Source organism: Microtus pennsylvanicus, chromosome X (assembly GCF_037038515.1).
Source record: "Microtus pennsylvanicus isolate mMicPen1 chromosome X, mMicPen1.hap1, whole genome shotgun sequence".
Taxonomy (NCBI): Eukaryota; Metazoa; Chordata; class Mammalia; order Rodentia; family Cricetidae; genus Microtus; species Microtus pennsylvanicus.
This window is the reverse complement of record NC_134601.1, coordinates 92,700,113-92,714,278: the sequence shown is the minus strand read 5'-3', so window position 1 is coordinate 92,714,278 and position 14,166 is coordinate 92,700,113. Positions and strand designations below refer to the sequence as shown.

The window sequence follows — 14,166 nt, the reverse complement described above, 5'->3', positions numbered from 1 at the left end:
AAGCAATTTTAGAGGATGACGTCCCCTCTCCCAACAGAGTTTGCCCTCAGGGTTAGGGACATCTTTTAATGGTTGGTTCAGGGTTGAGGGGATTGGGGGATATTTTATGGAATTAGGGGTAATTTCAAAAAAAGAGGGGGGATTAACTGGTTTGATGGGATGATTGGTATTTGTGAATTACTGTTTTTAGAAAATTGTATTGGTACTGTTTCCTGTATATTGATATACTGAATATTGAATATGAGTGTTCCTACCTCTATTTTTGTATAAGAGTATGCTTATAACTTTGTCTATATTGTATTAATACATCTACCATTTTACAATGTACATTTCTACCTCTGATACTTTTTATATAATAACATTGTTTACATTTGATATGTAATGACATTGTTTACAGTTGAAGATCATTGTCTTCATATATTGCAGAGTTGTTTATTCTTTTAGTCTTCAAGTTAGGTATTGAGAATTATGTGTTTGTCATATTTATTTTTAGGTTAATCAGGTCTTTTAGATACATAGAGATTATATTTAGTATAGATAGTATAATCTTCAGCCTCTTCGAAGAGTTGTAGAAAATGGCCTTTAATCTAACCTAGAATTCTGTACCAACGAGACACAATTACTCCTGGCAACACCACTCTACACCTGAGAAAACGTTGAACACCAAAGACACTCCACTGGGAGCTTGTCTTCTTGGCAGAACTGGCCTTTGGGTTAAAAAAAGCCCATACCTCAACTACTGACTAAGATATGAAACAGGACTGTCTTATCTTGCCAAGAAAGGATAAGATAATTCTAAGAAAGTTTCTTACATTTGATAATGGTATGTCAGTTATGTTAGGCCTTAGACAAAGTTGGTTGACTCAACATTGCAAACGAGACTTTGGGTGATTGCCCAGGTAGTCAGTTGTCTCTGTCATTTGTTGCACATTTTGGATATTTCTTGTTTCTTAAATAATATTTATTCCCTTCTCAGATCTTTGACGGAGTTAAAGATTATATAATTGTAGTTACTCTCTACTTTATTTAGACTCCTTGATAGAGAATGTTTAGCAAAACTTTTGTTCTCAATTGTTTGCTATATTTATTATTTGTTATTATTGTTTATAGTTGTATTTGGTTTAGTTCTGTCTTATTTAGACAAATGGGGGAGATGAAGGGTTAAGCACCGCCCTCTGGGGGTGGGATCGCCTGGGGCTAATGTTTACCTATAAATCGGCCAGGCATGCACCCAACCTTCCCTTCTGCTTCTTGTTCTCTGCGGGAACCGAGGTACTGTAAGTCTTTTTCTCCATTAATGCTGTATATATTTTTTACAATCTGTCTGCATTCATTTACGCCGCTACACCTGCAGAAGAAGCATCTCTGATGAGGAATGAGAGCCACATATTTACCTGTGGACATAAAGATGGGTGTTCAGAACGTAATTGGGAATTATACTGATCTGGGAATGTGTCAGGAACGGGTTATTTTCAAGGGTTTATGTCCTCACCAGCCATGGGACGTTGGCTAGGTGTATAGTAGCAGACATGAATTCCCTCCTATTGAGTAGATCTGAGTTTCAGTTCGGTGCTCTTGGTTACCCCTACAACAAAGCTGCCAGCCTTCTCTCTTGGGTATGTATTCCATACTGGTCATTATTATGGCAAGCATGCTTTACTCAAGGCTAGGAGATTTAACTGCCTTTTTCCCCTTGGCAACTTGCACTGTACTTTTGGAGCTATGAGCTAAACCTCACAGGGGAAGACCCCAGGTCAGATCCTCCAAGTCCTGTCTTTGAAGATTGTGGAATCTTCTGCAATGTGGATTTACCTTCTAGTTACAGGAGGCAACCAAGAAAATAGCCTTTACAGATTGGGGAATCTGTTGAACTCCCTACCAATAACTCAGAGTCAGAGTTCCCATTTGTAGCATAGGAGCTTTTGATACCTAGACCATATATGGATCTTGGGGGTGAAGGGCATTATTTCACAAGTGACATAAATTCATTTCAAATATGTGTAGATGTATCCAGGCCCTCTTGTATATAATATACATATATTTTAAGCATGCATAAAATAGAATTTCCCTAAAGCTTTTTCAATCATCCCGGGAGTTCTTTATCTCTCCTCTGGCTTTTTCCCTCAGCGGCAACTTTGTTCTTCTGAAAAAGCAAACCCCTATTTTCTTATTTCCCTCTTCCTGGCACCTATGTCCCTTTTCTACAGCCCCTTCTCCTGCTTCCCACCAAGGTCTCATTTACTTTCCTGGTGTCTGCAGTAACTACAGGTCATATAATAACACCTAAAGATGTTGATTAAGGCAACACAGAGGAGAGGCAACTTTGACATTTGCTGCTCTGAGTTCCAATGCCCTCATTGAATATACTATTTTCTACTTCCATCCATTTACCTGAAGATTGCTGTTGGAACCCACAGTTTTGAATCAGTTCTATCTTTAGAATGGGCAAAAAGTTAAAACCTATTCTTGCTCTTTAAGGACCAGAAAACAGAATATTTGATTTAGGGCATGTTTACTGTGTGTATTGAGGTATACGGAAGTAATTATGCTTGTTTGTTCCTTGTGTCATGGGAAGGAATTCTTGTGCCCTCCCCTTTTGATTGTTATATATCAAGACATTGAACAATAACCTCAGAACTTCTGTTACAATATTTGCTGGAAGCCCTCCCTTAGACATCTTTAATGTTTCTTGGTCATTTGAGACTCTTCTCTTGACAATGCGTATTTAGATCTGTACCCTGTTTTAAATTAGATTATTTGATTTGCTTATATTTAGTCTCGAGTTCTTTATATATTTTGGATCGCATCCCTCTGTCAGATGTGGGATGGTAAAGAACTTTTCCCATTCTATATGCCACCATTTTGCCCTATTGACAGTGATCTTTGCCCAACAGAATCTTTTCAGTTTTATGAGGTCCCATTTACTAATTGTGGATCTTAGTACCTTTGCTATTGGTGCTCTGTTCAGGAAATTATCTCCTGTGCCAATGCGTTTGAGATTATATCCAACTTTCTCTTCTGTCGGATTTAGTGTATCTATCTGGGTTGATGTTGAGGTCTTTGATCCACTTGGGCATGAGTTTTGTGATGGGTGATAAATATGAATCTTGTTGTCAACATCCAGTTACACCAGTAGCAGTTATTGAAGATGCTGTCTTTTGTACTCTGTGTATTTCAGGGCTTTTTAAATTACAAAATCGGGTGTCTATAGGTATGTGGGTTTCAGGCTGAGTCTTCTTTTTGATTCCATTTATCAACCTGTCCGTATTTATATCAATACCATCGGCTTTTTATCACCATAGTTCAGTAGCACATCTTGAAATCAGGGATGATGATACCTTCGGAAATTCTTTTACTGTTCAGTATTGTTTTAGCTATCCTGGGTTTTTTTTTTTTTGTTTGTCCCAAATGTAGTTGAATATTGTCCTTTCTATTTTTATAAGGCACTGTGTTGGCATTTTGATGGGGATATCATTGAATCTGTAGTTTGCTATCCTGGGTTTTTTGTTTGTTTGTTTGTTCTATATGTAGTTAAATATTATTCTTTCATGGATTATAAAGCACTGTGTTGGAATTTTGATGGGGATTTCATTGAATCTGTAGTTTACTTTTGGTAAGCTACCCTTTTAATGATTTTGATCCTACAGATCCATGCACAATTTTTGATATCTACTTCAATTTCTTGCTTCAAAGACATAAAGTCTTTATTATAGAAGTCTTTCACTGGCCTGATTAGAGTTACCCCAAGATACATTCTGATATTTGTGGCAGTTGTAAAGGGTACCATTTCCCTGATGTTTTTCTCAGCCTATTTGTCATTTGTACATAGCAGAGATACTGGTTGTATTGAGTTAATCTTGTATCCATCCACTTTGCATGAGCTGTTTATCAGCTGTAGGAGTTCTCTGGTAGTGTTTTGGGGCTGGTTAAGTATGCTATCATATCTCCTGTGGATAGAAACACTTTGACTCCTTTCTTTTCAGTTTGTATGTACTTGATGCCCTTCAGTTTTCCTGTGTGTCTAGCTAGACTACCAAGTATTATATCGAATAGATATGGAGAGAATGGAAACCCTTGTCTTATTCCTGAGTTTAGTGGAATTGTTTTGGGTTTATCTCCACTTAAATTTTTTTGGATGTAGCCTTGCATCAAACTGCCTTCATTGTGTTGAGATATGCTCCTTGTAGGCCAATTCTCTCCAGGATTTTTATCATTCATGGGTGTTGGATTTTTGTCAAAATTTTGAGTCGTCTAAAATTTTTATCCTTTCAATTTGTTTATATGGTGGATTATATTGATTGGATTTTGTATACTGAATCACCCCTACATCTCTAGGATGAAGCCTACATGGTCATGGTGGAGGATTCAGTGTCTAAATGTACTCTCTGACCTCCACATATGAGTACACACAGAGAGACAAGTAAACATCACCTTACACCTGTGTGTGTGTGTCCCTCTCTCTGTCACACACACACTACAGGGGATAGCAGAAATGTATTACATGAGAATCTTGTCTATGTGTTATGGGCAGTGTCAGAGAGTAACAGTAGGAGCTGAAATTCCCCACTTTGCCCTTCTTTTTCTACTTAGTCTGGAGAAGGAAGGATGGGTCCTGTACATCAGCAGAACTCTCAGTGCTACCTTAGAGTGGGATACAAAAGCCTGGGATCTAGCAGCCTCAGCAAGCTAGGCTTTGGCACCCATCTGCAATGCAGAGATTAAGGACATGAGTCATGGCGACAAGCAGTGAGGAGATTTGTTCAATGTGGTCATATTGGGAAGATTAATAAATACAGGATTACAGTCCCTACCAGGTTAGCTTGGAGTTACTGAACAAGAGCTTGGGCTGAGTATAGAGGAGACCTGGGGCCTGGGGTACAAGTATGCATAACTAAGCAGTACTAGTCAAGACGCGGCTCTGCCAATCATTGTATCAGTGTGAGCCCTGCAAGCTGTTCTGAAGTCCTGATCTGTCGTGACTGAAAGAGAGCAGCCTGACTCTCAGGAGAGGACTGCTTCTCCTCCATTGTGTGGTCCTTATGTTCTGGATAAGTACCTTCTTCCAGGGAGGGCGGTTGTCCCGAGTGTTCCTGCTGCTCCACTCCACTCCACTCCACTCCACAAAGTGACTCAAAAGGACAGATTAAGGTGTCTCTGTTCCTTCAGACAAAGTAGAGAAGGACGAGATGTCAGGCCTCCGTTCTGCCCTTACTTGCCTTGTGGGCATGGGAGAGAATTCCATACTTTTCCGAAGGAAGAAATACGAGTTCACAACTAAGGAAAACTGAGTTGATGTGTTACCAATTATCCTGTGGACTGAGAATTCCTCTCATACCCCTGGGAAAGGTGCCCAAAAAAACTAGACTGAGAACAGCAATTTGTTTCCTAAATGAGAACGGGCATCTGGAGGATGGAGCTGAGCTCTACCCTACTGGAGGACACTGCTGTGTGAGAAAGGACGCCCATGTGTGTGTGCGTGCCCCCACACACGCACATACATACACACACACACGTGTGCAGCTGGTGAGGCTAACCTCCCCATCCTCACCTCCCAACAGATGTTCAACACCCTGGAGGAGAAAAGTTTCCTCAAGGATGGACAGAGCAGGCCTCCCCCATTTCCTTTGCTCCTCTAGAATTACTCTATTCCCTTACCCTTCTGGTGGGGACTCCTGCCACTGCCACTGGAACCTCTCTAGCAACCTAGGAAAATAAAGCCAACACAATTCATTCTGTGACGCTGCCATCTGGTGGTCATGTCATTCTGTTAGCTCACTTCTCAAATCTTTGTTCTCCAGTAGTGAGGAGGAACAAGAGATTAATCTAGTTAATTGGCCAAAAAAAAAAAAATATTCGGTTGGCAAAACAACCCGGGGGGACCACAGATGCCAGGATTCCATGTTTTGCATGGCACCAAGTCAGATGGTCCTCCATTGCTGCGCTGCATCAAAGTTTTATTTTTTCATTTTCCCTCTGTTCCTCATTGGCATGGCAGAGGAATAGCATCCAAATCCATGTGAACAGGTATCATTAGAGCAGACTTTTGGGAACAGAGGCACTGAGATCCCCAGTGAGGGGGATAAGCTGTCCACATGGGTCCTCAGTCAAGCAGCCATCCGTCTTTGAGAGATGTGTGCACCTGAGCAGAGGAGGGAAGGGGTAGGACAAGCATCCAGAACAGGGCATGGACCGCCCCTGAATCCAAAGCCAACATAGATTGTCAAAAACCCATGAAACTCTGGTTGGGATGAGCATTTGGAAATCTCTGGGACGTGACCCTTTCCTGTCCCTGGAGAGTACTAGGCAATAAAAGCTTCCCCAAGAAGGGACATGGTGTCACGGCTCATCTCCATGTGAAGTTGAGGACAGAACTCTGTAGGCATCTGTGTTTCTTGTCTCTGCTCTGTTACTCTACCACACAAATGTCACCATTTTATGACTTCTATAGGAGAACATCAATATCAAACAAATTGTTCATTCACATGGCATTCAAGTCATAGAGAGTGCCAGTCTGTTAAGTTTGTTGGTAGGCAGTGTGTTCATTTGGAACTCGGGCAAGAGACCTCTTCCTAATCCAACAAAAGACAAGGCTCCCTTACACCCACAGAGACAAAGCAGCTACAACGGTTGGTAGTAATGACTGGATTCCAGCACAACCCAGTCTTCTCGGCATTTGCTGTTATCGAGACATCTATAACAAAACACCTGTATACAGGCAAACTGCTCACTGTTCTGCTTGGATCTGAGCAACAGGTACTAGATGAGCAAAGCAGGTTTGCTACCGTGGCTCTCCAAAAGCATTCTGTCACTCTGAAATATGCTTCCTGAAGCATCGGGGCCATAAGGACAGGTAAAGCCTACATGGGGAAAGTCAGTTCAAGTAGCTCCCAGACTCAGTCAGAAGGACTCACTGCTGGAGAAACATCCTCACAGCAGACAGTGCTCTTGCCACAACCCAAGTCCTTACCCGGACAGACCCAATTACTCCCTGCATCAAGAGTTCTATCGTGCTTTGTCAGGGGCAGAAAAGAGAGCAAAATTGGATTGTTAACAAAGTCCTGTTTATTAAAACGAGCACGGTGTCTAGATGACTGAGTTAAACTGAGCCCTCCTTGGGAGTCACTGCTGCCTGAGGAACAAGCTATTGACCATATCAGCCAGGTCACCAGGCAAACTGCCACCTCCTCCCCACACAGGCTCTTATTTGATGTGGGATGGAGCAGTGGATGACCAGCATTCTAAACAAGCAAGGAAGGTTGTGGTTGACTTTTTGCCAATGGTGTGTGGTGATATTTTGTTTGTGCTTTATCAAATAAAGCTTGCCTGAAGATCAGAGTATGGAGCTAGTTAGCCATAGAGGTCAGGCAGTGGTGTTGCACACTTTTAATCCCAGCACTAGGGAGACAGAGGGTAGGTGGATATCTATGAGTTTGGAAGCAGCCTGGTCTACAGAGTGACTTCCAGGACAGCCAGGGCTGTTACACAGAGAAAGGCTGTCTTAAAAGAAATGAGAGAAAAACAAAACAAAACACTACAAGAACATGCAGAGTGCATTGTGCCTCTGCTGAATCCTGAGCTCCTCTCTCTTCCCAGGCATGTCACTCCTGTATCCACCTCCCAAGTGCTGGGATTAAAGGTGTAAGCCACCACTGCTTGGCTCTGTTTCTCTTTTAGACTGGATCCATCTCCTGTAGCCCAGGGTAGCCTTGAATTCATAGAGATCTCTCTCCCTCTGCCTCCCAAGTGCTGGGATTAAAGGTGTGTGCCACCACTGCCTGGTATCTATGGCTAACTACTGTGACTACCTCCATACTCTGATCTTCAGGAAAGCCTTATTCATTAGATTACACACTAAATATCACCACAATTCTCTTAGCACAAGAATAAAGTAGATAACAAGCCAGCTGTGGTGGCGCATGTCCGTAGGATTTGCCGAAGAAGGCAGAGGTAGGAAAGTCATGAGTTCGAGGACAGCGTGGAAATATACACACAGTTATTCTGTACCATTGGAAAAATCCATCTTCAGCCTACAGGTCCATAGTATCTGGCAACTTTTCCATGAAGCAGGAAATTTCAAAGACTGTTTCGCCTGTATTGGCAGTTTGTCAGTCACTTTCTTCTGTGTCCTGCAGGTAACAGTGTTTGGTTGTATAATGAACAAGTAGGACATTTCTTATAATCCCAAAAGATTTTTGTAAATGTTTGTGTTGCTTATGAACGGTTAATGGTCACAGTCAATTTATAAAATACAAAAATAAGGGGTTATGATATAGAAATTAATACTTTGCATTGGTATGGATTTAAGTATATTGATACAAATATAAGGTCAATGTTGATACACTATGTATATGTATTTCTTCACTTCTTTAAGGTATTTTGTTTGTGCAGCTCATTTAAAAAATGTAATGTTGGGCTGGAGAGATGGCTCAGCAGTTAAGAGCATTGCCTTCTCTTCTAAAGGTCCTGAGGTCAATTCCCAGCAACCACATGGTCTCTCACAATGGTCTGTGATGAGGTCTGCTGCCCTCTTCTGGCCTGCAGGCATACACACAGACAGAATACTATATACATAATAAAATAAATAAAAAATAAATAAAAATAAAAAATGTAGCCGGGCGGTGGTGGCGCACACCTTTAATCCCAGCACTCGGGAGTAAGAGGCAGGCGGATATCTGTGAGTTCAAGACCAGCCTGGTCTACAGAGCTAGTTCCAGGACAGGCTCCAAAGCCACAGAGAAACCCTGTCTCGAAAAACTAAAAAAAATATGTAATGTATAATTAAAAATCGCAGGTTAACAGATAGTCATTTATAATCGTAAAACTTGTTGTCATGTTAGTTAGATATTTTGGATATACAGAGATTATATTTCAGTTACATAGACAATCTTCAAAACCTCAAAGATCTACAGAATATGGCTTTTAAAAGGTTTTAAAACTTAGAATTTTCTCGTCAGTGAGACATGTGTGTTTCTGGCAGCACCAATTGCTTCAGACAGGTTGATGGGCATTAAAGAAACTCATTATGAAATTCGCTTTCAATTGACAAGGCTCTCCATTTGAGCAAGAAAATGCTATCGCCTGGTCTTCTTGATGTTATGCTGTACTGGACATGCAGGACCCACAGAGAAATGACTGCTGAACTTGCCAAGAGAAGGTGAGACAGTCCTTCGGGGGTTCCTGCTTCACGAAAGAGTCTTCTAGACATTCTAAAGGACACAGAAGAGAGTGACTGACAAACTGTCAATATAGGTGAAACTGTCTTTGAAGTTTTTTGACTGTCTTATTTTGATCCAAATGGCTAGGCTACCTAGTACCTAGTAACATCCCCTCCTCTATCCACGCTAAGGAAAGGGAATGACTGTCCACATTTATTCTGTCAGAGGTGTGACTCCCACAGGACCATGTGTCCTTATGGGGAAATGGCTCATTTATCATTGAGCAGAGCTCACTAAGATCACAACAGCCATGCAGTCTCTCCATCGTGATGGAGAGACCATCAAATTGGAGGCCACTGTGCTATTTGGCTGAGTTTTCCTTGGCCACAACATCACAATGGAGACAACCACATGCAAGGGCACCATATAGGTTAGTGACACCATGAACATAGCTAATGTCAGGTACTCCACTGCCGCCAAGATTAATGCAAGCACATGCGATGAACCATAATGGTGGCACCCACAAAACTTCCCAGTGCCACTGATCCATCAGGAGATCACCTCATCCATTTCTGTCAAACTAAGGAAGGGGCAGATGAAATCTGGTTTCCTGTTTGCTTTTAGTTTTTCAGCTTTGTTTGTTTTCATTTTGATACATTGCTGCACATGCTAGAGTTGCAGGTTTGAAAACAGTTTTCCCAGACATTTACCTCAAACAGTAGCCAGGTAACAAATGCAACTGGTCCGTTGGACAGCTAGACTAGGAAAGTTCCTGTGATTTTGCAGGAGCCCATGGAAAACGTGGGAAGGACACCCCACATAAGACCCAAGGGATAGAAAGCCAGGGCTAGAAAAGATGTAGCAGGGAGCATCTGCAACAGCTGGAGGCCCAGAGCCATCTTACTTGGGGTGGATGCTGGATGGAGGCTCTGCTGCCTCTTCAAGCCTCTCTTTCTCCATTGTATCTCCAAGCCTATTTATTACTGAAGGAGAAAGAGAATTATTTACCTGCTTGGGATCCTTCATTTCTGTTACAAAATTTTTTTCTTTTTGGGTCTTCTTCGTTCTCTCTTTTTAATATTTCTGCACGACTGACCCTTGGATACTCCTGGTTTTGTTTTGCTTTCAAGTTACAATGACAGGGAGAGGTTGAAGAAATGAAGAGGCTGATGCCATCCCTCTGCCTGTTCTCTCAGTTTGAATTAATGTTGTTCCACATTCTTTAGATGACAGGAACCTCATGACAGACTGCACCATAGGAAGGGATTTATCCTTTAAATGCTGCTTCCCAGTGCTGCCTGGTACAGCTGTGACTCGGGCAGTGAGTCACTCAGGCTGTGGCAATTTGGATATATGAAATCTGAAATTCAATCAGGAGCAAGTCTTTAGCCCAGTTCCAGGGTCTCAGTCACTACAGGATATTCAATCAGCCATTCTCCCTAGACAGAGCCAAACAGATACAGAATCAGGATTGTATGAACTTTATGCCCCCACCCTTCATTTGTTAAATGAAGTAGGCCCATCTGTGGGGCAATGAATTCACAAATTGCCCAGGAGTCAGGGACCGGAACAAAATCTGTCATGGCTTATTTACACACATGACCTGAGTGTGCCATGTCTCCTTCCTGAACTTGCACACCAAGGATCTAGTAAAAAACCCATTGCTGTTTTGTATCCCCCACCCTAATCATCTAGGTGACTCTAGCAGAGGACTCATAGCTAGGGCATAGGCCAGGCTGCCTCATGTGTCAGGGTCTCCAAAGTCCTGTGAGGGATACAGGTAAGGGGGAGAGGTACTTCCATCTTTCTTTCTAAGAACTACCTGCATTTTTTTTGAAAACCTGGCGATTCCTACACTACAAAAATCAAACCAAACACAGTCTATACGCTTCCTCTAAGCAAAAAATTGTGCTTTCTCAGGTACCTGCCTGTGATACATTACCCTCCAGGTTTCCATAAATGTTTTATGGCCACAGCATTTTAAATTTATTTTATTTCTTCATTTATTTTATTTGTTTATCAAATTTTAGAAATATTTACATTACATCCAGATCATAACTTCATATCCCTCTCTTCTCCCAACACATTCCCCACCTCTCTTCTGCCCAGGTCCTATCCACTCTTCCCCTTTCTATTCAGAAAAGTTCAGGCCTCCCATGGATATCAACAAATATAGCATATCAAGTTACAGTAAAACTAAGCACCGCACCTTGATTTAAGAATGGGCAAAGCAAATCTGTAGGAGGAACAGGGTCAGAAAAGCCATCTAAAGAGTCAGAGACAGTCCCTGCTGCTACTGTAAGGAGTCCCACAAGAGGACCAAGCTACACAACTGCCACATATATGCAGAGTGCCTAAGTCAGTCCCATGCAGGCTCCCTGACTGTCAGTTTGGTCTCTGGGAACCCTATGAGGCCAGGTTACTTGATCCTGTGGGTTTTCTTGGGATGTCCTTGACCCCTCTGTCTCTACAGTCCTTCTACCCTCTCTTCAGCAAGATTTCCTGACCTCAGTCTAACGTTTGACTGTGAATCTCTGCTTCTGTTTCCACAGCTGCTGGACGAGCCTCTCTGATGACTACTGAGCTAGGCACCAATCTGTGAGCTGGGCAGAAAATCCCTAGCAATCATCACACTGACATTTCTTTCCTCCAGGCGTGTTTGGATCCATCCTAGGTCTCCATCCAGTGTCTGGGTCCTGGAGCTGTAGGAAAAGTAGGAGTGGACTAACTCTCATGGCATGGGTCTAAGGCTGAACCACTCATTTGAAGGGTATTGGTTTTAGCTTTCCTTTAAAAATCTGATAGAATTTTGTGCTGAAACAATCTGGCACTGGGCACTTTTGGGTTGGTAGATGTTTAAATGCTGCTTCTATTCCTTGAGGGTTATAGGTCTGTTTACATTATTTAACTGATGTTGATAGAAAGTTGGTACATGGTTTACATAGAGAAAATGTCTATTTCTTTCAGATTTTCGAAATTTGTATAGTAAAATTTTTCAATAATGACCTAATGATTCTTTGGATTTCATCAGTTTCTGTCATTAAGACTTCGTTTTGATTTTGGATTTTGTTAATGAGTTTTGTTAATCTATGTCTTTTAGTTAGTACAGATAAAGGTTTGTCTTTCTTGTTGATTTTCTCAAAGAACCAACTTTTGTTTAATTGATTCTTTACATTGCCTTCTTTGTTTCTATTCTGTTTTTTTTTCAGCCCTGACTTTGAATATTTCCTGCTGTCTTCTCCTCTTGGGTGTGGCTGCTTCTTTTTGTTCTAGAATTTTCATGTGTACTATGAAGTCACTGGTATGAGAATTCTCTCATTTCTTTATGCAGGCACTTAGTGCTGTGAACTTTCCTCTCAGCACCACGTTCACTGTGTCCCATGAATTTGGGTAAGTTGTACATTCATTTACATTGAATTCTAGGAAGTCTTTCATTTCTCTTACTTCTTCATTGACTGGGTGGTGATTGAGTAGAGAACTGTTCAGTTTCTCTGAGTTTGTAGGTTTTCTGATGTTTCTGTTGTTGTTGAAACCCAATTTTAATCCATGACGGTCTGTTAGGTGACAAGGATACCTTGAGATTTCCTTTATTTGTTGAGACTTTCTTTGTGACCAAGTTTGTGATCAGTTTTGGAGAAGGTTCAGTGAGGTGCTGTTAACCTCTAATTTTGTAGTTGTCTTTTCCTAGGTTTATTTAAGAATGTCTTTCTTCTCTCTTTAAGGGCCTCAATCCTCATCACAAAGTTGGTTTTACGATTGTTTTCTAGAGGTCGATGGACACCGAGAGTGGACAGCTGGCCCCAGAGAGCCCCGAGAGCACCACTGAGGCTGCTGACCTAGTCACCAATCCACCACTGGAGGAGACACAGCAGTCCCTGCAGACTGGAGTCACCACTACAGCAGCCATTACCAGTGAGGCAAAGACCCAGCAGCCAGCTGATGCCGCTGATGCCATCCTCAGGGCTGGAGATACCAAGCCTGGTTCTACGAGCAGCAGCACAGGCAGTGACATCCCAGGCTGTCTCACACCAGCAGTGCCGGCCATCAGGGAGAAGAAGCAAATCGCAAGGAAGGTTTTGGGCATAGTTAAATGGTTCAATGTCAAGAATGGTTACGGATTCATCAAGGTAAATGACACCAAAGAAGACATATTCGTCCACCAGTCTGCCATAAAGATAAATAACCCCAAGAAGTACCTTCGCAGGGTAGGAGATGGAGAGTCTGTGGAGTTTGATATTGTTGAAGGAGAAAAGGGTGCAATGGCGTTAAATGTTACAGGCCCCGGTGGAATAGAAATTCGAGGTGGTAAGTATGCATCAGAGCATAACGAGTATAGATGCTATCGAGGTCGTAGGGGTCCTCCACGCAACTCCCAGCAAAATGACCAAAATAACAAGAGTGGGAGAAAGAAGGAGCAATCAGAATGCACTCATGAAGGCCAAGCTCAACAAGACCAGCAAAAACAAGTGATGGAGGGTGCTGGCCAACAAGGTACAAAAGGGCGAGGTGTTCCAGTGAGACGGCATATGTATCGCAATTACAGACCACAGTTTCACAGGGGCCCTCCTTGCCAAAGACAGCAAAGACAGGACAGCAATGAGCACTATGAGGAAAATCAAGGAGAGGAGACCCAAGGTCAGCAGCCACCTCGACGTCATAATCACTGCAACTTCAATCACCAACAAAGACGCCAAAAGAATTCCAAGCCACAGAGTGGAAAAGAGATACCAAAGGCTTGTGATCTACCATATAAGAATGTGTCTGCAGCCAAGACCAAGCAAGGCCTGACTGAGTAAATGCCGGGTTACCATCGATACCATCACGTGGTCTGCAAATCCAAGATGAAATAGAGATGAAATACCAACAATAAGTAATGAACATCAAGTGTTTTCTTTGGACAGTTGAAAGGATACAATAGAAATATCAGCATTAACTATGCAGCATGTCTTACCTAACAAATATGTTGTGTATTTTTAATTTGGTTTTTCTCAATACACCTTCAATGTTCTTT

General features: G+C 42.0%; 1 pseudogene; it reads left to right on the top strand.

The window, feature by feature from the left end:
- Positions 1-12,928: 12,928 nt before the first annotated feature.
- On the top strand, positions 12,929-13,951 carry LOC142840409 (Y-box-binding protein 1 pseudogene; annotated as a pseudogene).
- Positions 13,952-14,166: the final 215 nt, after the last annotated feature.